At 35.5% G+C, this 25,314-nt stretch overlaps 2 protein-coding genes across 3 annotated transcripts in view; one reads left to right on the top strand and one right to left on the bottom strand.

Annotated features, from left to right (window-relative positions):
* The window catches only part of LOC145246007 (uncharacterized), a 124,381-nt gene extending 115,529 nt beyond the window's left edge, over nt 1-8,852 (bottom strand). For both annotated transcript variants that reach the window (XM_080107811.1, XM_080107812.1), the window contains exon 1: nt 8,098-8,852. The gene's annotated coding sequence lies outside the window, so the exon portion shown is untranslated. The remainder of the gene's footprint in view (nt 1-8,097) is intronic.
* The window catches only part of LOC145246005 (uncharacterized), a 200,439-nt gene continuing 183,036 nt past the window's right edge, over nt 7,912-25,314 (top strand). The window contains exon 1 of the mRNA XM_080107808.1: nt 7,912-8,068. The gene's annotated coding sequence lies outside the window, so the exon portion shown is untranslated. The remainder of the gene's footprint in view (nt 8,069-25,314) is intronic.

Genomic DNA, 25,314 nt, shown 5'->3' with positions numbered 1-25,314 from the left:
AATTAACCAGTCATCTCTTTCCCCATTGCACCATATGCTCAAGATCAGAGAGAATGTGGTCGTTTACAGCCTTTGATGTGTTGCCATAGACGGTATTGTCATCAGCATAAATGTCTACAAATGATCTTAGTATTTGGAAGATCATTGATGTAGATCAGGAAGAGAGTTGGGCCCAGGATGGACACCTGAGGGACTCTGGCATTAATACTGTGAGCTTCTGCCCATCAACCACTACTCTTATGAACCTATCAGAGAGAAATGATTTAATAATGAAGAAAACATTTCCAGCTATACTGTAGCTGGAGATCTTGTGAAGTAGACCTTTATGCCATACCCTATCAAAGGCCTTTGATATGTCAAGAGCAATTCCTAGAAAGGAAACCTCTGTTGAGAGATTTGCTAATCCTATGAGATATAGCCGTTAGCACATCTGCTGTAGATCTAGCAGAATGAAAACCATATTGCATGTCAGGAAGAAGGTTATTTTTGCTGAGATGGTTAACTATTTCTCTATTTAACAGATTCCAGCAACTTACTCATGATGCACAGGAGACGGATTGGTCTGTACAGAGAGGGAGATGACAGATCACTTGAATTCTTAAATAAAGGGCATACTGATGAGGATTTCCATGGTGTTGGGAAGCAATTCTCCTTAAGACAACGCTTAAACAGCTTTGTAAGTATGGGAGCTAGTTCTGGTTGAAGCTTTTTCAGCACTATAATTGGAATGCCATCAAGGCCAGTTGCTTTACTGGAATCAAGGTTTTTGATTAGCTTGGCAACATCACAGATATTTGTCTGTCGCATAGCATGTTTTCTGATACAGGAGGAAATAGGGGAGGGGGGTGACGGCCTTGGTCGCATAGGGTAGAATTAGTTGCAAAGTTCTTGGCAAAGAATTTGGCTGTCTGATGTTGACGAGATTACCTCAGGTCCATTGATGATAGTTGGGATAGAGCACACGCTTCTGTTCAGGATTTTGTTTGCTATTTGCCAAAACTGGTGGGAACCAAGCTACTGCTCAGCTACTTTAGACTTAACAGACTGAGCATACAACTCTCACGTTCTTTATTACTCTTTTACAGTGGTTGCTGGCAGCCCTAGAAGCCTAGAAGTGGATTTAGTCTCAGTAGTTTCCTGTTTTTCTTTTGATCCTCTTTTCAAAGGCAATATACCTTTTAAAAAATTTCTTCTCTATATAATATGTGTATTTACTCTGATAAGAAGTGTTTGGTTTCGAAATGCCATAGCCTAAAGAGGTTTCCCTACCCCTAAATATTGTATTCCCTTTTGAACTGAAAGCATAATAAAATTTAATTGTAAATTTTTTATCCCTTTGTTATTTTAACTTATTCTATAAAGCTGATTGTGTGTATGTTTATCATACAAGTGAATGTTAAACATAAAACATAATATACATGAAAAGTATTTATAAAATACTTGCTGAATAGGTGTGGGAGGCTCATATATGCATCTGCAGAATAAATTTTCACATAGGGGTCAAGGAGTTGAGAATCCGGAGTTGAAGTTAGCAAAGGAGTCGGAGTCAGCATCCTAGGAATTCTAAGAGTCAGAGTCGAACTTTCACCATCCGACTCCACAATTCTGATCAGAGGCTTCCAAAATGTTTGATCCCTTATCCCTTTATCTTCTAGTAACAGTGAAAACAGAATGCTGATAGAAATTGAGGTAAAAGTTAGATTGGGATGATAAAGTTCCGGAGGAATCAAAAGAAAGTTGGAAAGTGCTGGCAGAAGGGTTCAACCAGGTTGGACTCTGTATTGTTTCCAAGCTGATAAAATTGTTTTTATTTTGTGATGCCTCCAAAATTGCATACCTTTCTCATTGATACAAAGGTCCTGCATGGATAAAGCAAGAGTCAGTGGAACAAAGTTGAATTGGGTCACTTCTCAGAAAAACAGAAAAAATGTATTCGTCCCCAAGTAAATTTGTTTATGAGAAATGAAAATAAATGTCCCTCTGTTATCTCTGTAGAACAATTCTCCAGCTTTAGCAGGTTAGCTAATGTTAGGACTTTAATTTTAAAGCTTGTCAACAAGATGTTAAAGAGAAATGCAGATGATTGCTTTCTGACAAAAATTTATTTGATAAAAATAATGCAAACGGAATCTTTTGCATTAGAATTAGATATTTTGGTGGATCCTGAAGGCAAACTGGTAAAACACCTAAACATCTTAGATCCCGCCAATATTATTTGTCTGATGAGAAGAATAGGTGGATCGGAATATCATCCATATGAGGTACAGAATCCCATTGTTTTTTTTGGGGGGGGGTGAACACCATATAACAAACTTAATAATAAGAGACGACCATCAAAGAAAGCAACATTTAGAGTTTGCAACAACCTTAAATAATGAATCAGTACAGTTTTCCTGTATCAACAAGCATTCAGTGTTTTGGATGTAGAAGACTACACTTTATAAAAAATTGTAAGGAGCTACCAAGATTAAGATGCTATCACTCTGGAAAGTTTGGCCACATTGCAAGATGTTGTCCTCAGAGTCAGGGAAACAGGTAAAGAGAAGTTTCTGCGCCAGTAGCTACCCCATCAACTGAATAAAGGTGCGGTACTGGCCTCTTCTGGTAATAGATGTGGTGGTTTTGTAATGACTGCACTTGTTGATATTGGGTGCACCACTACTTTAATCAATTCTAGACTAGAATAAGAGTGGATGCAATAAGAGTGGATGCAATAAGAGTGGATGCAATAAGAGTGGATGCAATAAGAGTGGATGCAATAAGAGTGGATGCAATAAGAGTGGATGCAATAAGAGTGGATGCAATAAGAGTGGATGCAATAAGAGTGGCACTGTGAAAACAGTTGATGAAAGGGACATAAATTAATCCAGAAAGTAGAAATTGAAGTACATGGAACACAAGTAAAAGTAGAGGTGATATTAATGAGTCACGTCAGTGACGTCATAATTGAATGGATCTAATCGATGAGATGGGAAGTGTAACTATAAAGAAAGCTAAGGTAAAGTTTGGAGATGTACATTGTGCCATAGCTGCCCATCAACCAGATGTTTGTAAAATTAAAAAAACAAAAAAAAAACAGTAGTGTTCTCATCGAGTAGTTTTTATTTTATTCAAGAAAATAAAAAGGTACTCATGCACTTATTGAGTCGTGCTGAAATAATGACATTATTTAGAAAGCCATTCTTAACATGGAGACAGGAGGGTGTTGTGTACCTATTCTGTACTCTCACCTAACAATTTAATAAAAACAGGTATCGTAAAACTTTAATTAAATTTGAAAATACTCTTTAAAAATAGCGCGGATCAATAAGTGCACTAGCACCAAATAACATTTCACTGTTTTGATCGATGACATTCCATGAGAGGTAGGTACACACTAAAGTTTTTTATCTATTTTTGTTTATCACCATAAGTGCTAATTTGAACTTGCACCAATTTTCCTGTTAATAATTACCTATTACTATAATTTTCGGACAAAAAAAATATCCATCACAAAAAAAAACAAAAAACAGAAAAAAATCATAACAAAATAATTCCCAAAGCACAAAGTTCAAGCCAAAATAATAAAAAAAAAACTATGTCACACACGCAAAAATTCCTTGTAAAAATAATAATTGCTCCCTAAGTTAAACTGCATACAACATCAGAGCCGATGCGTATTTCGCTAGAGAGGTAGTACTTGTGTACGGCAGCCAAATATTGAACTTACAAGCAGAAGCTGCATCCAGCTCATAACTACATTAGGTTTGGGGGCCCTGAACGAGCTTCCCCAACTCTGCTAGAAAATTCCTTTTCACATTTTTTTAAATTTTTTTCGATAACTTTCATATTATCAGGAAAAAAAATTTTTTTAAGTTTATTTAATCACTTTTAACATAGCAAATCACTTATAAATAATAACATCCTAATAAATTGATACCCTACTTTTTGGTCAATCAGCAAAACTTTCCTTATTAATCTATCTTTGTGATGTAAATGAATGCTTAGTTATGAGCACTTCTATTCTTATTTTATTTCTATAATTTTAAAGTTATAAATGAAATAAAGTAAAACGTTGGATAAAATTGTACTTTAAGGCCCGTCTCACGTTTATATAGAACAAAATATATATATTTTTGTAGATTTCAGTGTGCTAAAAACGAATAATCTGCAAACCATTTCCGTCGCAAAAAAAATAGGGGTTTTGTGCATTTATTGAACCATGATATTTTTAAATAGTATTTTCAAGTTTAATTAAAGTTTTGCAATATCTTTTTTTTTTTTTTATTAAATTGTTAGGTGAAAATTAGGCACCTCCAAAAGACACCACAGAATTACCCCCCCCCATATGTAAAACGATGTAACTTTATTATAAATTAATATTATCAATATAAATTAATATTATCAATATAAATTTTGTACCATTGAAAAGAAGGGCAAAATAAACTAGTAATAATTTTTAAAAATTTTTTTCATCGTACAAAAATAATGAAATTGCGAGACGAAAATCGTGTTTACATAATTGGTGCTTTAAAATAATGTTCCAAGCATTTTGAACGTGAAAACATACCCGTGTTTAATAAATCCAGCAAAAATCAACTAATGGTCAGATTTTCGTGAAATTTTCGATACTTATCCATTTTAGAATGAAATTACATATAAAATGCAGTTTCCCTAAAATATATGAGGGGAAATATATTTTTTTAGTGCGCCCCCCCCCTCCGCCCCCCCCCATATTTATTTTTTTCGAAATTTGAACAAAATATATTTAAATCTATCAAAATTTCTATTTATTATGAAACATAAGAGTTCAACTAAGTAAAAAGTATTTATTTTTTAAAAATTTAAATACACATATTGAACAAAAACTTACCTTGAAGTTGCAATTAAAAAAATGATATAAATATGTTTTGTTTTAAATAACATTTTTTCTAATTAATATATACTATAATTAGTTGAATTGCTTTTAGCAATTCAACTAATTATAAAAAAAAATTATATATAAAAAAAAAAAGAAACTTCCTAAAACTTAATTTTTAAAAGATTAAAACGATTAAAATTCCATTATTTCAAAATGTTCCATTACAACATAGATTTTTAATTATGTTTAAAAAAATTTTTAAATATTAAACTTATTTTCATATAAACATGGCTCTTGTCAGCTATTTTATCAACAGATTAAAACCGATTTGAAAATATTATTGCACAAATATTAAGCATTTTGTAGGCCCCCCCTCATATTTTGTTTGTCTCTTTTTACCGAACAAAAGTATGAAAGCCGAACATGAACATTCAGTAAAACCGTATTTCATATTTAATACATAAATGTTTATAATATTATTAATTATTAAACTGTAAACCTAACAAAATTATAACAAAGATTAATTATTAATTGCAGCTTGAAAAAGAGGTACTTATGCACTTATTGATCTGTGCTGAAATAATAACATTATTTAAAAAGCCATTCTTAACATGGGGAGGGGAAGGTGTTTTGTACCTATTTTGTGCTTTAACCTTACAATTGAATAAAAAAAAACATATAAAACTTATAAGTTTAAACTTGGAAATATGATTTTTAAAAAATAGCATGGATCAGTAAGTGCATTAGCACTGAAAAAGATAAACAAAAGTTTTTAAAAGTCACTAAGTCACTTCTGCTTTTCCATAGTTCGTACAGTTAACAGAAGTTTGATGTCACGGAATCATGCGCTAGGTGTATAAGAATTTTTTGGGAATTTTTGATACCCCTAACAGAAAACTGTGAATAAAATATAAAAAAACTTGTAATTCCTCTTTTTAAAGTGGGTTGTTTATTTTCTGTATGGCATATACTTCTAAAATAAACTATTGAAGTTGTTTAAAAAATAGTAGAGATATTATTTTTTAAAAAACAGTATTTACAAAGGGCCGGTGCAGTCGGTGCACATTCAACCAGCCATTTTTTTTTACGTATGAAATCAATTGAATTTTATAAGTGAAATTTTTTTCAATTTCTAAAGTTTACAATATTTTCAGGGTCAATGTGAAATTTTATGCTCTTTCTAATAAACCGAATATAATATTTTAGACAAACGTTTTTTTTTTTTTAAATTCACCCCCGCCATTTTGAAATGTCTATTAAAATTTAAATAATTTACTCACCAAAGTTTTATTTATCACAAATTGAAGAGAAAAGATCAATAAATAAAATATTCTAATTTAAAAACAAAAAAAAGTGTTTTTTGGAAATTTACCTGTAAAGTCCAAAGTGTAAAACCTTTTTTTTTTAAAACCACGTTGATATTTTTTTTTTAATGAAAGCTCATGTTATGCTTATATCGTCAAGTAAAATCGGACGCTGACGAGAATTTTTTCTATTTCATTCAATGTTTTTTTTTTGTTTTTTGTTTAGATATTTTTTAATATCTAAAAAAAAAAAAAAGAAAATAAAAAATAAAAATAATCACTCAAAGTAGAAATAAAATATAATAATCAAAAACTCGTGTATTTCATTAAGAGGATATATATAAAAAAAAAAAAAAAAATCGGTCAACTAGGTTTTTCGTTTAATGGCAAAAACTTATAAGTGAATGTGTGCTTTTTTTTCACTTACGGAGACCCAAAAATACTAATTTTGGTTAACAGCACACAATAAAAAGAGATAATAATTATGGCGTTTATAAGTCACCGTAAGACAATCACGAAAAAAAAAAAAAAATCAGAGATTTGTCTCCCTTTATTTGAACAGTCAAAAAATGAGTTTGCGTTTTTTTTTTTTTTAATCCTTGTTTAAAAAAGTATTTTATTTAAAAAGAACATGGAATATAAGTATAAATTCTTAACAATGAACAATGGAAGTACACATTGAATAGAATTTTTTATAGGTAAGTGATTTTTTGAATTTATATATATTTTTTATAATCGAAGTAAGTAAAATTTCGTTGATTTTCTTTAAATCTTTTTTTAAAGAAAACCGATTTAAAAAATCCAAATATTGCATAATGTGCTATTAAACTTGTTATTTTTGTAAATTTGGTCTTTGCTCTTTTAATTGAAAAACAAATTAGGGTTTGAATTACATTTTTCAAGTAGTTATAAGCTTCGAAAGATAGTAAGTTGATTTATCCAAGTTCATATACGGCATTTTTAATGGCCGGTTCTGATACAGTGATACACCTAATCATGCGCTCCTTTTTTCACAATTCTTCACATTCGGTTGGCAGTGCCTAGTGAAAATATAGAATAATTACAAAACACCCTCCTGTCCATGTTAAGAATGGCTTTCTAAATAATAACGGCTCAATAATGGACAAGTATATTTTTGACACGCATGCTTGCTTGTACAAAAATTGCTACCACATATAACATATAGAATTACATGGCTTATTATTTGGAAAACGACTTGTTTTTCATCTAATTTTAAATTTTCGCCAATATTACACTGTGACAAGGCAGTTTGGTACGCGAGTGCACATTTAACAGCCTTGGTTTATGCTCGCGCGTAGCGTAAACTAAGGCTAGACTGAAATGGAAAATAGTCTCAGAGTTCAGGAGTTAATACCATGCAAAAAAAAAAAAAAAAAAAATGCCCTCCCTCTTACAGGTGGCCAGAAAATGGGTGCTCATTTTAAGTTAAATTTACATGAAAAAAAAATGTGCTTGCACTGCTTGCTTGGCCCAAGCACATATTTTTGTAGACATTTTGAATGCTCCAAATGAAATATATTTATCCAAATACCGCATACGGTTATGTAGGTTTCCGGATTATCTATAAAATCGCATGAAACAACCAAGAGATTGGACAATGGATATGTTGTAACCGAAGGAAAGAAAGTTTATTTGTAAAAACAAAAGTTTGGTTCGATTTTGTTGTTTTAAAGAAATAAAATCACGTTTAAGGGAATAATTAGGTGTTACTGTTGCGATTAGTAATGCGACAATGCATTGTACTTTGTACTTAAAAAATACACTCAGAAAAGAGGTTTGATAAAAACGGGCATTTTGTCAAATAAATCATTACTTGAATTCAAAGAAAATCATAAATCTACATTGGTTTCAGCAAAGAAAAGAAAGGCCGAAAAAGGCCACAATAATTTATGACATCAAATATGTAATTATTTAATTCTTTTTTATACTTACCTCTGCTTACATTCCACGTCAACTAAACATTTTTTTTTTTTTTTTTTTTTTTCTAATGCTTTCACTTTTCCGCAGAGCAAATTATGAGTTAACCTAATTTATTCTTTCGGCTTTTGCAGTAACTTATGTAAAGGCGTTTATTTCTTTGCTAAAGTTCTCTCCCCTTCCTCCCTCTCCCTCCACGTGCGTGTACACTTGATGATTGATGATGACGGCAGCCACTGCTACTAAAAGATGACACACACGAACCAACTTTCGACACGGGATTTTTTTCTCCCTATAAAAAATCACTCGAAAACAAAATGTGGTAATTGAGAAGTATAGGCGACTTTAAGTGCAGCCGTACCGGTGTTAGGTGAAAACCTTGATTTGAAGTTATGTATTTTACAGAAATAAATAATTCTTGATTAAATTTGCATTTTATTTAAAGAAAACTGCTTTTAAAATATAATTCAATCTAAAAATGGGTTCTAAGCTGCTGTCTTCCTGATTCTACTTTAGCTTTTTTCTCGCTTACATATTCCTAATATCAAATTCGTAACAGTGGGTGGGCCGACATCAGTAAACTTTTTTGCTTTATTTTTGTATCTAAACGGTCATTAACAATGTTTATACTGTTTTGTTGTTTTTATTTTAACCTATTTCAAACTAATATTCATTAATACACAGTAAAAACATGGTTGCTAGCGAAATGAAACTAAAAACAAGAAGTCCGGTCTGGGAAGCGAAACAGTTTTACATTAGTTAACGATTTTCAACTAACACCGGTTTTAGTCGCCTATTCTCCTATTACCCCCCCCCCTAAAAAAAAAAAAAAAAAAAAACACGTCCGTTCCTGATAATAACCCTAAGTCTGGGTGATAATACAAAAAATAATTATTTAAAAATTTTAACAAAATGCATAAAAGTGAATGCAATAATCAATTTATTGAAAAGTAATTTCTTTTATTGTGTTCAGTTATATTTGTGACCCCCCCCCCCAAATAGTTTAGAATGCAGATTAGGGACAAAAAATGCATATCTTAAAAACTGAATGAAAGGAGAATTGTGTTTTTCTTTTGCTAATAATTAGTGTAAGTTGCTATTAGTAAAAAAAAGCCAAAAAAAAAGCCAAATTGAAAATTAAAGAAAAATTGACTATATTGAAGTTTTTAACTCCTATATTGGCTGTATTTTTTTACTATATTAGTTTTGTAGTATTTTTATTGACAAAGATGTTACCTACGAAATTGAAACTGAAAAATATGCTCCCCCTCCTAGCATATTTTCGGTTTTAATTTAACAGGGAATGGTTTTTAATATCATTACAATAAATTATACAGTTTAGATATGTTAAATATTATACAAGAAATCATTGAAGAATATTTAGTATTATTTTAATATTAAATAATTTAAGGAAAAGTTGGTAAATTTGTAAATGAGAACTTTAGAGGCCCCCCCCCCCAACGAATAGATCTACTTTTTTAAACAATTACGTTTGTATATCTTAGAAAAACCTGTGTATTTTCGAATTTAGAGTGAGAGATCAGTCTCAGATATAAACATAAAGTGATCACCCATTTTAACATGATAGCATTTTAAGGGCATATAACCAGAATTTCATCTGCGAAAGGAGATATACAAGATTATTAACTTAAATTATTTAAATATAACATTTTCACATGTTATTTTTCTTTAACATCCTCCAGTACGATTTAAAAATATATAGACTTATGTTTCACAGTGTGAATTTATAAATAAATATATTTTTTAATTCCCTTAAAAATATATCAAAGAGGCTACGGTTTCAATTTCATAAAGAAGGACTTTGCATTAAGAAAATAAAACAGAGGAAAAACACAAACATTTGAGAGTCAACATCTTCAATATAGCTGAAAAATGTGTTCAAAATACTTTTCATTAATTACTATCACAGATTGGATATAACGACAAACACAAAAATCATGAGAGAATGAAGAAGTGAGTTGGGCTTTTACATAAATAAGGTTGAACTCATTCAGTTTATTTTTAGAAAATATAAAAAACATCAAAACAAGAATAAAACGAATATTGAATTAAAACACAGCTATGAACATAAATGTTTGTGATAGTTCATGTGAATAGACTGTCAGAGCAGAGGTAAATGTGGTAGAAAGGTAACAGAAATATAACTTGTCCAAAAAGTTCAGTTTTTCTGATTTGTTTATATATACATGAAAGATGCAGAATCGCAAGTCTGTAGAATTGAATGTATTTACAATAATTAATGGAACATTTTCAAATGGAGTAAAATGACATTGTATAAAAGGCACATATGAACAAATATATTATTTATAACAATGCAAAAGAACTTATTTAAATTTGGTCAATGGTAGCAAATAGAAACACAATTCTTCCTGAAAATAAAAAGTAATAAGTTGAAAATTCATGGCAATTCACTTTTATGCATTTTGTTAAAATTTTTAAATAATTATTTTTTGTATTATCACCCAGACTTAGGGTTATTATCAGGAACGGGCGTGTTTTTTTTTTTTTTTTTTTTCTTTTAACACATTTCACGATAGACATTCATATGGGCAAGATTTAAAACAAACAAAACTGGTTACATGTCCTTAAAATGTGATCTAATCCCAAATGTGTGATCGTTTTATTTTTTTCCATTTTCCAGTTGTTTACATGTAATCGCCTAATGAAAGGAGAATTGTTTTTCTTTTGCTAATAATTAGTGTAAGTTGCTATTAATTAGTATAAGCTCGAGCCGTTGTTTCCTTAATAAATTATTTCAGCTAGAGCCGATGAATTGTCAGATATTTTTTTTTATTTTTTTTTTACTTCGTTTTGTTTTGGTAAGGTTTCATTATTATTTAACATTTATTTGTTGTATATGTTGTAAGATACGAAACGACGGCTTAAATTAAATACATGAGATATTTCTTCCTTTACATCCGGTCACGTGTCATATCTCAGTCCTGGTCGGCCATTTTGGATCCTCTCGTCTAGGTCGACCATATTTATTTATATTTGGCAAGGTTGACTTGAGATGTCCACAAGATAGCGGCTGTGAACGAATGTAAAAAATGGAACGGAACGCACATTTAAGCGAAACGAGCTTATTATCTCGTCAATAATAATAAGCGTGTATTAATTTTTTAACTAATCTATACTTGTTATGAATATGTTAAAAAAAAAAAAAAAAGACACAGTAGTGTTTACTTTTGTCTTTTTTAGTAAATAAAATTAGTTTTCTTAAGGGTTTTTTTGGGGTCGCTGACAACGAGTCTGGTATTCAACCCCGTTGTAAATTTACCGTTTGCATGGTATTAACCCCTGAACGCTTGGACTACGAACGAGCGCGCGGTAGCATACACAAATTTACATTGCTCGTCGACATTTACTTTTCCTAATATTAATGCGTGCGTGTTGTTTTCACTGGTCGCCATGTGTTGTTTTCGCGCACGCAAAAACAACACATGGCGACCAGTGAAAACAACACGCAATACACTGGATAATAAACGCATTAATATCAGGAAAAGTACTTGTCATCACTTTAAAGAAAAGTGTGGAGGTTGACCTAATGTAAATTCGTTTATGCGCTTGCGCGTTGTCCCAGGGTTTAGGTGTTAATACCATGCAAACAGTAAATTTGCGACGGGCTTGAATATCAGATTCGTTGTCAGCGACCCCAAAACCTCCTTAAAAAACAATTGTTTTTGGTTGGGGCTATTATGGTATTAAACGACATATTTACCTTTTCTTTTGGTCGTTGTTTATTTTTTCGACTAGTCTAAGTTTCACGTAACCATTTAATAAAGAAAACATACAGAAAAAATGAAATGAAATAACACAGAAATATTTGTTTTTATTTTTCCGTTTATATTTTTTTAATTCAATTAGGCTGTACTTTCGCATGATGATTTAATAAACAAAAAAATACAATAAATTTAAATTTCATGTTAAATCTCTGCATAATTACCGAAAGAAAATAATGAAATAAAAAAAGTAAAAACTTCTCTTATAGTCTTCTCAATTATTAAATCATTTCTCTCTGATAGGTTCATAAGAGTAGTAGTTGATGGGCAAAAATCAGAAGCTCACAGTATTAATGCTGGAGACCCTCAGGGGTCCATCCTGGGCCCAACTCTTTTCCTGATCTACATTAATAATGATCTTCCAAATCACATCCTTACATCATTCGTAGACATTTTTGCTGATGACACTACCATCTATGGTAGCACATCTAAGACAGTAAACGACCAAGTTCTCTCCGATTCTCTCTCCTCTGATCTTGATCACGTTGTACAATGGAGAAAGGAGTGGCTGGTTACTTTTAATGCATCTAAAATCAAACTTCTATCTTTACATCATCAACATTCTGATCCCCATCTGGCATCAATTGAAATGAATGGCTCTCGTCTTGGGGAGGCCTCAAGTTTTGACAAGCTTCTGGACTTGACCTTTACTGCTGATCTTAAATGGAACTCGTACACCAAATCTGTTGCCAAGGCTGCTGGAAAAATGGTGGGATCCTTCTATCGATCCAGTAGATATCTCACTGCTGATGCAATTCTCTATCTATGTAAGAGCCAGATACGTTCAAGGATGGAATACTGTTGCCACAGGAGCAGCTAGAAAGGACTTGTCCTGCCTTGATAGAGTTCAAAATAGACTTCGTGGCCTCGTGGGAGATGTCCTTTTCTCTTAACTGTAACCTCTATCTCACAGAAGAGATATTGCAAGTTTGTCTCTGCTGTATCGTTATTTTCATGGAAAGTGTTCGACTGAGCTTCAATCTATGGTCCCCCTCGCCAAACTTTCACAAGAAACACTCGTCTAGCTGAAAACACTATCAATAATTCCCCCCACTCTTTATTTGTGCCTAAACCTAAACGTAGATTCCATGAACAAAGCTTCTTTCTTAGAATTGCACGCCTGTGGAATCGTCTTCCGTTTTCCTGCTTTCCAGCTGACTACAATATGGTTGTCTTCAAGTCCAACGTAAACAAGTTCTTGATGAGCCATTCTATTTGTTAACAAATTTACCGAATTTCCATTACTGACGATTACTATATTGTCCAATTGATTACTGTACACTCTTAACCCTTATTCCCGGAGTGGTCTCTGGGCCTTGATAAGTGGTTATGTCTATGTAAAAAAAATTTTAAAAAAAAAAAAGAAAAAATCTCCTTTATTTTCGTTTTTTTTTTTTTTTTTCAAATAGAATTTTATCAGCAGTGTTTTTTTTTTTTTTTTGGAAAACATTTTTTTTTTAATACTGTAAATCTGCATAAAATAAAAAAAAATAGAATCGTTTTGTTTTTTGTTTTTTTAATTCTTATGCCCAAAACAATAAGCAATTGTTGCCGCGTCGGCATTCACCTGTAGGGATGCCCTAGGTGACTAACAGCTAGATAATCCCTTTTAATGTTTTTTCTGAAACTTTTATCACAATATTATAATGTTGGATAACTGAAACTGTCACCTTAAAATTGAAGAAAACTATTTGTTTATTTGTACGCTAGTTTAATTTTTAATAGTAGATCCCCAACCTCTCAAAAAACAGTTGTTTTTTAAGGAGGTGTTGGGGTCGCTGACAACGAATCTGATATTCAAGCCCGTCGCAAATTTACTGTTTGCATGGTATTAACACCTAAACCCTGGGACAACGCGCAAGCGCATAAACGAATTTACATTAGGTCAACCTCACACTTTTCTTTAAAGTGATGACAAGTACTTTTCCTGATATTAATGCGTTTATTATCCAGTGTATTGCGTGTTGTTTTCACTGGTTGCCATGTGTTGTTTTTGCGTGCGCACACATGGCGACCAGTGTAATCAACCAAGACCGTCTTAAAACGAAGGCCACGAAACAACACGCACGCATTAATATTAGGAAAAGTACTTGTCGACGAGCGACGACCAATGTAAATTTGTGTATGCTACCGCGCGCTCGTGCGTAGTCCAAGCGTTCAGGGGTTAATACCATGCACACGGTAAATTTACACGGGGTTGAATATCAGACTCGTTGTCAGCGACCCCAAAACCCCTAAGAAAACAAATTTTATTTACCAAAAAAAAACAAAAAAAAAACGAAAAAACAAACAAAAGTAAACACTACTGTGTCTTTTTTTTTAACATATTCATAACAAGTATAGATTAGTTAAAAATTAATACACGCTTATTATTATTGTTCGTTTTTAGTATTATATTATAATACTTATAAAAATATATCACTTTATGAAATATTTTTTTATATTTGGCAAGGTTTACTTGAAATGTCCACAAGATAGCGGCTGTGTGTGAGCCTGTGAACGAATGTAAAAAATGAAAATGGAACGGAACGCACATTTAAGCGAAACGAGATTATCGCGTCAATAATAATAATAATAATAATAAGCGTGTATTCATTTTTAACTAATCAATACTTGTTATGAATATGTTAAAAAAAAGACACAGTAGTGTTTACTTTTGTTTGTTTTTTCGTTTTGTTTTGGGTTTTTTTTCGGTAAATAAAATTTGTTTTCTTAGGGGTTTTGGGGTCGCTGACAACGAGTCTGATATTCAACCCCGTGTAAATTTACTGTTTGCATGGTATTAACCCCTGAACGCTTGGACTACGCACGAGCGCGCGGTAGCATACACAAATTTACATTGGTCGTCGCCAAGTACTTTTCCTAATATTAATGCGTGCGTGTTGTTTACACTGGTCGCCATGTGTGCGCACGCGCAAAAACAACACATGGCGACCAGTGAAAACAACACGCAATACACTGGATAATAAACGCATTAACATCTTGTCATCACTTTAAAGAAAAGTGTGGAGGTTGACCTAATGTAAATTTGTTTATGCGTCGCGCGTTGTCCCAGGGTTTAGGTGTTAATACCATGCAAACAGTAAATTTGCGACGGTTTTGAATATCAGATTCGTTCTCAGCGACACCAACACCTCCTTAAAAACAATTGTTTTTGGTTGGGGCTATTATGGTATTTGTAAACATAACACTGAGTTATGTACCCTTAACCCGAGCTCTCCAGGGAGGAGAGAGAAAAAGGACTGTCATGGCGGACCCAATAAAGGTACACATGTACGTCGCTTATCGAGGCTAACTACTGTGTCTTGTTGTCTTTCCCTTATGAGTGAAGTCCTTCCCTCATAATTATACATGGTGTCAGGAGTCGGATAAAAACAAAAATAACGAAACAAAGGAAAAATACAACGACCCATCCTAAAAATAAAACATGAAAATACGTATGAACGATGAAGGACGCACCCTCACCACATGGTAAACTTTTTTCGTTTCTTTGTTTGTTTTGTTTTTAATATCCAGTCAGTATACATATTCAATACTTTTTGACACTCTAGTTAAACACAAATATGTCTAACCCAAACGAAGCTTCACCAAAACATGCCGAAATCGACCCAATTTCTTTCATGTTACAAATGCAACAACAACAACTCACCATGCAAGAACAGATGACGAACCTCATGGCACGCCTTCTGCCCACCGGGCAACACGCCCCCACCCCATTGTCGCGCCATTCATGGGTGAAGTCCGAGCGACCAGTAATAGAACCTGACTCGTCAGACAATAAATGGATCATTTTTAAGGATGCATGGCTTCGTTATAAGGAGATGACACAACTTAACGACCCCACAGAAATCCGGAATGAGTTACGATCTGCATGCAATTCATCTGTCAATGAGATGTTATTCAATTTTATTGGTCCGGATGCCCTGCATAATGCTACAGAGGAGCAGCTGCTGGAATATATTAAATCCGTTGCCGTGAAAACCGTCCATCCCGAGGTATACCGTCAGCAGTTCTTTGTAATGAGGCAAAGTGATGGGGAGACTATCGCATCCTTTATTTCCCGGTTGAAATCACAAGCGATGCTCTGCGCTTTCAATTGTGGCAACCAGCAATGTACAATGTCATTTTCCGAAGACATGATCAAATCTCAAATCATTGCCGGATTACGGGACACCTCCCACCAGAGCAAAATTTTAGCAGAGATTACGTCCCTGCCAACTCTAAATGACTTAACTAGACGTCTCTTGACTCTAGAATCTACCGCCAGAGCATCAAATCACTTCCGACCAGCAGAGATCACACAAGTGGCCCAATTTAAATCTGCGTCATCAAGAAAGTTTCCACCACCAGACAAGACCAAAAATGATAATGGCAAATGCAAAGGTTGTGGACACAAGGCACACCCAAAAGGACGAAGACAATGCCCCGCTTGGGGCAAATCATGCCACAAATGTGGCAAAGAGAACCACTTCTCAACCACATGCCATGGCACAGCATCGTCAAATGCCATAATGGGAGACTACCCAAATGACAGCCAAGATGAAGATTCTTCGTTCATATCGACAATGACTGTGCAACCTAAATGACTAGAGGAAGAAGAGGGGATCCCGCATGGGTCATGGACCAACAACAAGTTCACACCAAGCCGACCAGAGCCACCTCCATTTTTCAATGTTACTATCACATTAGATACAAAGGCCCACCAACATCTTGGACGATTCAGACGTATAAATATGAAACACCAACCCGTCCAATTGCGCGCTTTGGCAGACACAGGAGCTCAGACAAGTACAGCTGGTGTGGACTTATTGAACAATCTGGGGTGCACTTCTGAACATCTGCTGCGCACCAGACATCGGTTACGTGCCGTTAATGATGACAACCTGCCCATTAAGGGGGCCTTAATTGCCACGATGTCACTCGGTAAGGCAACATGTTCGGAGGTGATATACATCAGCCCAAGGGTTAAGGGCCTGTATATATCACAAACGGCCCTGAAAAAACTCAAAATTATCAACGACGACTTTCCAGCACAAATTAATAGTCTGGTAGCTACAACGAAGATAGACCACAAACCAACTGACCGAATGTTAGCCCCATGCGGATGCCCATACAGATCACCATGCCCACCACTGCCAGACAAGCTCCCGTTTCCTGCCACACCAGAATATCGAGGAGAGATAGAGAGCTGGATCAAATGCTATTTTGCCAGCAGTGCATTTAATACATATACACACCAGAAATTGCAGACCATGACCGGAGAACCGCTTACTATCACATTCCTCGACAACCACCAACCTAAGGCTGTTCACAAACCAATCCCTGTCCCTCACCACTGGAAAGAAGCTGTCAAATCCCAGCTTGATGCAGACGTAGCACTGAACATCATTGAACCAGTGCCAGCAGGGACACCAACGACATGGTGTTCGAGAATGATCACCATGCCCAAAAAAGATGGCAGCCCACGTAGAACGGTCGACCTCCAAAATTTAAATGCAATGACAAGACGAGAAACACACCACACACCCTCCCCATTCAATCTTGTCAATACGATACTCCCAGGAAAAAAGAAAACTATTCTGGATGCCTGGAACGGATATCACAGTGTTCCTCTGGCTGTAAAGGCACGGGATGGCACCACTTTCATAACAGAATGGGGCAGATACAGGTATTTGCGAGCCCCCCAAGGTTTCCAAGCGTCCAATGATGGTTACACAAAGAGATTCGACACCATTACAGAAGGTTTCCCTCGTGTTGCTTGCTGTGTGGACGACTCTATCTTGTGGGATGATGATATGGCACTATTCTTTTGGCACACCGTTAGATACATCATACTATGTGCTGAAAATGGAATAGTATTTAACCCAGAAAAATTCCAATTCGCAAAAGACAATGTAGAGTTTGCTGGCTTCGACATCAGCTTAACAGGGTACAAACCATCTCAAAAATTACTTGAGGGCATCAGAAACTTCCCATCACCGACAAACATTACAGGAGTTAGATCTTTCTTTGGTTTGATTAACCAAGTTTCATATGCGTTTGCCCAAGCACCCATCATGTCACCCTTCAGAGAACTACTGAAACATAACAGCAGGTTTTACTGGGGCGATACATTGGAACAACTCTTCCAGCAATCCAAGGAAACAATCCTAGAAAACATCCGGGATGGCGTTTGAACATTCGAAATAAATCGCCCAACATGTCTGACTACAGACTGGAGTCGAACAGGAATAGGATTTACCCTACTCCAAAAACATTGTGCATGCCCGTCCACAATGGACCACCGTTGTGGGCCAGGACATTGGAAAGTTGTATATGCTGGATCCCGATTCACTAGACCTGCTGAGAACCGGTATGCACCAATTGAAGGGGAAGCTTTAGCTATAAAGTTTGGATTGGAAAGCTGCAAAATGTTTGTTTTAGGCTGCCCCCACCTGATACTTGCTATTGATCACAAACCCCTTGTGCCGATATTCAATGATCGTAGCTTGGACGAAATAAAAAATCCCAGGATTTTAGATATCAGAGAGCAGACCCTGATGTACCAGTTCAGGGCCATATCAATACCAGGCGACACCAATGGTGGAGCAAATGCCATGTCCCGTATCCCTACACATACCACCAAGGTCGCAGCAGCGGAATTGGATAGCATGGAAGAAGCATTGCAAGCTGGAATAGAATCCCGATACAACCAAGAAAATCTCCTATCAAGATGGTGCGCATACAGCAAGAAGCCGCGATGGATCACCAATACATGAACCTCGTGGAAACAATAGAACAAGGATTCCCTGAACACAAGGATCTTCTACAGCCAAATATTACAGAGTTTTGGAATATGCGAAGTGACCTATACACAGTTCAGTCTCTAGTATTCAAGGAAGGCCGCATATTAATTCCAAAAAACCTACGTTGCGAACTCATCGACCAACTCCATGTTGGCCACCAGGGGGTCAACAGTATGAGAAGCAACGCCAGGCAACGTTTTTTTTTGCCTGGTATGGGAGCACAATTGCAGGAAAAGCGCAATCAGTGCAAGCGCTGTAACGAAATTGCCCCATCAAACCATAAAGAACCTGCAATGGAGCCTGTCCACCCAGAATACCCTTTCCAGTCAACAGTAACAGATATTTTCAACATGGCGGGACGGAAATATATGATATATGCTGACAGATATTCAGGTTGGACAGAGGTATCTTCAATGCAACAAGACGCCAGGATCTCCACAGTATGCAACATCTTACGCAGGTATTTTGTGAATTATGGTGTGCCGGAGGAAATTGCTTGTGATGGTGGAACCCCATACAACTCTGATGAGTGGAGGACATTTCTCAAAACATGGGGCATATCCCTCCGAGTCTCGTCGGCATATTATCCACAAAGCAATGGCAGAGCTGAGGCAGCTGTCAAGCATATGAAGAGGATATTAACAACAAATGTTAGCCCCAATGGTTCACTGGATATGGATGAAGTGGCAAAAGCACTGCTACTCCATCGCAACACACCACCACCTGACATAGGTGCGTCACCATCAGAACTTCTATTCGCTCGTCCCCTGAATGACCACTTACCAAACCCCACAAAATTTCGCCGTGAATGGTTGGAACTCGCCGACATGCGTGAGAGGGCCATTAACCAGCGTTTCTTCAACAACATGAAACACACTGAAAACAGGCAACAACTCAATCCACTAAGAATTGGGGAACATGTGTCAATTCAAAACCAACATGGACACAAACCACTGCGCTGGGATAACACCGGCACGATTGTTGAAACTCTTCCCCACAGACAATACCGTGTATTAGTTGATGGCAGCAGAAGAACCACACTCCGAAACTGCCGTTACCTTCGCAAAATAAGCACGGATAGCCGCAACCTGGCTCATGATGACACCCTACCAGATGACCTACCAAACAGAATCAGGATCCATTCCCCACAGTCACCTACAAACTCAAACCCAGTACGCCCAGACAGCTAACAACACCCTCAAATACAAATAACACCAACCCCACCTTCCACACCAGGTACTCAAATAAAGAATGAACCCCTGAAAATGACAGATACAGGGCAGAATGAAAGATCTGAAGCTAGGTCTAGACCTATCCGTAACAGACGATTACCGTCTAGATTTAAGGACTTCCAGCTTGGATGATAATAATAATAATAGTGGTAATAATAATAATGATAATAAAAAAAATAAATAAATAAAAATAACATGTAAACATAACACTGAGTTATGTACCCTTAACCCGAGCTCTCCAGGAAGGAGAGAGAAAAAGGAACTGTCATGGCGGACCCAATAAAGGTACATATGTACGTCGCTTATCGAGGCTAACTACTGTGTCTTGTTGTCTTTCCCTTATGAGTGAAGTCCTTCCCTCCTAATTATACAGGAAAGAGAGGGTATCGTTTAAAAGTCATTTCGGGGGCACTTGTGCAGTACTTAAAAATATACAAATTTATTTTCTTTTGGAGGTGGAGGAGGCTCGTTTTAAAACTATATCTACCTCAGTATTTTCTTTAATTTTCGGATATTTTTTGTTAAAAATTATTTACTAAGTAATGTCGAGTCTGACATTACCTGTTATTTCTTAAATAAATTAAAAAAAAAACTCACAAAGCTAGGTAGAAAACGAAAACTTAGAAAAATCAATTTAATTTTTTTAAAACAATAAACATGTAAAAATATGTGATGTGCATTTACCTAAAAATATACAAATTATAAAACTATATCTACCTTAATATTTTCTTTAATTTTCTATTTTTGAGCAATTATCCTCCTAAGACGTTATCCTCTTATGTCGGACACATACTCGACATTACTTATTTTTTTTTTTTTTTTTAACTAAATAAACTCTTTAAAATAAGTTGAAAGACCTAAAACTTTCAAAGCTAGGTAGAAAATTAAAACTTAGAAAAATTAATTTCATTTTTTTAAAACAACAATAAACAAGTAAAAATATTTTATAAAAATATTATGGGATGTGTATTCTCTTTTAAAGACAATATCTTCTTCAAGAACGGTCATAAAATGTGTTTTCAATCGATATTTATTCAATAAGGGGCCAGTTTTCCTACCTAGCAAAAGGGGACGAGTTTTCCGGGGACGAGTTTTCCGGGGACGAGTTTTCCTAAATTCTTCCAAAATAAACTATTAAAGTTGTTTAAAAAATAGAAATATTATTTTTTATTTTTTAAAAAACAGTGTTTACAAAATGCCGGCGTGCCTTCATGCAGCCATTTTATAACGTAAATTGAATTTTACAAGTTAAATATTTTTCAATTTTTAAACTTTAAAAATCTATCAATTTTTTTCTATTGGTTCAATTTTTACGATATTTTCAGGGTCAATGTGAAATTTTATGCTCTTTCTGATAAACCAATATAATATTTTAGACAACTGTTTTTTTTTTTTTTCAAATTCACCCCACCCCATTTTGAAATGTCTATTAAAATTTTAATAATTAATTTATGTACCAAATTGAAGATAAAAGATCAATAAAGAAAATATTCTGATTTAAAACAAAAAAAAAAGAATAGTTTTTTGGAAATTTACCTGTAAAGTCTAAAGTGTAAAACCTTTTCTTTCTTAAAAAATCATGTTTTTTTTTTGTTTTTTTTTAATGAAAGCTCATGTTATGCGTAAATCATCAAGTAAATACCAGACGTTGACGGCAAATCTTTCTATTTCATTCAATGTTTTCTTTTTTTAGATATTAAAAAAAAATAAAAATTCAGTCGATAAAGAAGTATTAAAATATATCAATCAAAAACTTGTGTATTTCATTAAAAGAATTAAAAAATAAAAATCGATGAACTGGATTTTTTGTTTTAGGGGAAAAACTTATAAGTGAATGTGCGTTTCTTTTTAACTACAGAGGACAAAAAATACTAATTTTGGTTAACACACGCAATAAAAAAAAGACATTATTTATGTCACTTGGACGAATCCATATTTGATAAATTTCATATTAGCAGCAGCTCTTTAAGTTTGCCGCAAACACGTTACGAAAATGCGATTTTCTACGATCCTCGCTTTAAAAAATCCTTTTATTTAAAAAATACATGGAATTTAAAATATAAATATGGATAAATTCTTAACAATGAAGAATGGAACTACCCATTTAATAGTATATTTTTTTAAGTAAGTGATTTTTTGGCATTTATATATATACATATATTTATAAGCAAGTCAAAATATGTTGATTTTCTTTATATATGTTTTAAAGAAAACCGCTTTAAAAAAACAAATATTGCATGTTATTTTTTTAAATTTTGTTCTTTGCTCCTTTAATTGAAAAAAAAAAAATAGGGTTTGAATTACATTTTTCAAGTAGTTATAAGCTTCGAAAAATAGTAAGTTGAATTATTAAAGTTCTGATCATCAATTTTAATGGCCACTTTCTGATACACCTATTGTTGCACTAAAAATATTATTTTAGACAATAACTTTCTATAACTTTTAAATAAACAAAAAAAAATCCATAGTGAAACAAGTTGTTTGTTTACATTAGTGCTGACAGTCGATTTTCATGATGATACTGATATGGTCACTTGGCATTAAGTTGTAAATCTCGATGTGTAAGTACATTCACTTTTATTAGTGGCGCTCCTTGATTTATGTCGCAGCACGAGGGAGGAGAAAGCTGAGTAATTTGTGTTAAGCGATATATACGCCAGAAATTATTTTCAAAGTTGAACGAATCAGTTCTTTCGACTTCTGTCTTCTCGCAAACGTAGCACTCTTCACAAGCAAGCCAAATCCTGTCGGTACAACTGCCTCCAAATGGCAAAACGGCTGGAACCACAATCTATCAATGTCAAGTACACCTGAGTACTGAAATGGGTTATATCCATAGCAACCCTACTCCAAGTGTCCATGACGTTAAGCCTACCTGGCTTCCAATGCACCGGAGCTGGATCTATGGATTGGCATTCTTTACAATCCCCAACCACCGATCGCACTTAAGTTTCAGTTATTGTTGGATCGACCAACTTTACATGTCCTTTTCACACCGGGATGTCCACTGGACTGATGAATTGTCCTCATGCACTGCGCGAAGCCAGCTTGCATCCTCCGCCACAGAACCGTTGCTTTCCACAACCACGCCTGCAGCAATAGAACTGGCATCCACCCATACTGTGACTTCTTCTCGACAGATGCACCAGTCACCTTTTTCCTTCCTGGGATACTCTCAAACAAATGTCTTTGATCATCCATGCTAGAATAGGGTCTCGCACTTCGTCATCCCATCCAGTTGTGATCATATTCGGCCATCGTTTCACAAATGCTGTGGCGACACACAACCAGCCACACACTGGGAAATGACCAGTCAGTTTCTCGCACACTGAAAACACAATTCGGCGAGTAAGTCTATTAGGTACTGTCGGAAGGTCACTGCCACGCCGCCATAACAATTTTCCGTTCTCCTCTCGGACACGTAATCCCAACACACGTGAGCCCAGTCTCAACCGTTCTGAGGTCTTGCTTTCCAGGCCAAACTTCTCCAAATGTTCCTTTACACGGATTGCCGAACATATGCTTTCCATTCACAAAAATGTCATCAATATATGAGAGCGTAGCCTCATTTATATTCTTATCCTGACTGAGGACGGTATTAACAATGGCCTGCATATTAGAGGGGCAACGTTCAGCCCGAATCTGAGGCGGGTAAGACAATATCGCTGTCCCTTAATTTTTACTGTTTGGAACAGCCACAGAGATTTGTCAACTTGCAAATAGGCTCAGTGTAGGTCCAGCACTGCAACGTTTGATCCCTGTTGTCGCCATTCCCTCAATTTTTGTAAGCAAACATCCGCGTTGGCAGAATGCACATCCACATACTCATTTAGCTATTTAGCCGTTAATCCATAATGGGACGCACTTTCTGTTTATTCTCCTGCACAGCAGCCATGAGAGGGATTAGACCTTTTGGAGGGGCAAGTTCATCCTCGGGATATGGCAGTAACCAACCATTATCAATCCACACCTGCAATTCCCGATTGTATTCATCACGAATTGGTGTTAGCACTGGATACTCTGCAAGTCTATTTCTCAATGTAAGTGGAGGTTGGTCGCCAGCCAACTTCCATGATGTAGTCCACTTCTGAGTATCTTGGTCATATTTGGCAGAGAAGTCAGGTTCAGTAATAATGATAGCAGCAAAATTGGCCTTGCTAAAATGTGGAAAGGTCACCTCTCCTGCACTAGACATAGCTACTCATTCCAGTCGCTTGATTGCGTCCAGTTTAAGCAATAAATCAAATGCCAGTAATGTAGGTGGGGATAATTTCTAGGGCAAAATATCCATCCACAACTAGGATGTCTATGCTACTACTCCACAGCAGTTTAGTGTACTTCCATCTGCTGTGAGCACTGGGGTTACTTTCCTCGTCCAATCCTTGCAACGTGACTTGCGGACCAGTGACTGTGTGCATCCAGTATCCACGAGAGCTGTGCGTGGTAGTCCATTGATGAGAATTGTGACAATTGGCAAGGCGCCATTTATACCAGTTTGGGGGGTGAGATTGGCGTTCACTTCTCGCCCCCTTGCTCGTTTCCTGGACAAAATCAAGCAATGTGCCCTTGCCGCTGACATTGATAAAATGTGATAGGATTTCGAGGTCTGACCCTGACATCTCCTCCTGTTGCACTATCCAACAGGCAATTGCTTGCCCTATGATTCAGTCCATTACACTTGTAACACCTCCGTGAAGTATCTGTCTTCTTGGGGTTAACTGGCGTCGATCGTGCAGCTAATGCAGCTTTCTCTGGAGCTGTCGGGTTAGTCATTAAAATAGCATGAGCACGCGCCAACACATGAGATAGATCCAAGTTATCAACTGGGATGATGCCCGCAACAAGGTTTCAGCATGTTCCAGCAAACCAGCAATAAATGCACATTGCAAGTATTGATCCGATATACCGCCAAACCGGACTGCTAGCCTGCGCAGCTCCGCCAAAAAGACGTCGACTGTTTCACCTGGTTAGAGATAACAAGCTGCGAACTGCTTCCATGCAAACGCTGTGTATAGGATTTTCTTTATACACCCAAAATCGGCCCACTTTTCCTCACTTAATTGCTGGTACACTGCATAGGTGCCGCCTGACAAACGCATTGGAATTACACATTCAATGCACTTTACGCCACTTAGCTGACATATTAGTTCAGCTTTCTCCAATCACTCCACTATTGACTGTCCAGATTCACTGCCATTAAATATAGGTATAAGTTTTAGATCGAAAGCCATAATAGCCGAGATAGCTTGTTTCCCGGAGAAAGCTAAGTAATTTGTGTTAAGCGATATACACGGCAGAAATTCTTTTCAAATTTGAACGAATCAGTTCTTTCGACTTTTGTCTTCTCGCAAACGTAGCACTCTTCACAAGCAAGTTCTTTTCAGCTGTTGACCGATGAAAAAAAAAAAAGAA

Source organism: Euprymna scolopes, chromosome 23 (genome assembly GCF_053919585.1).
Source record: "Euprymna scolopes isolate OS-2025 chromosome 23, ASM5391958v1, whole genome shotgun sequence".
Classification (NCBI taxonomy): Eukaryota; Metazoa; Mollusca; class Cephalopoda; order Sepiida; family Sepiolidae; genus Euprymna; species Euprymna scolopes.
Note: the sequence above shows the minus strand (reverse complement) of the source record. Positions and strands in the feature narration are given on the sequence as shown.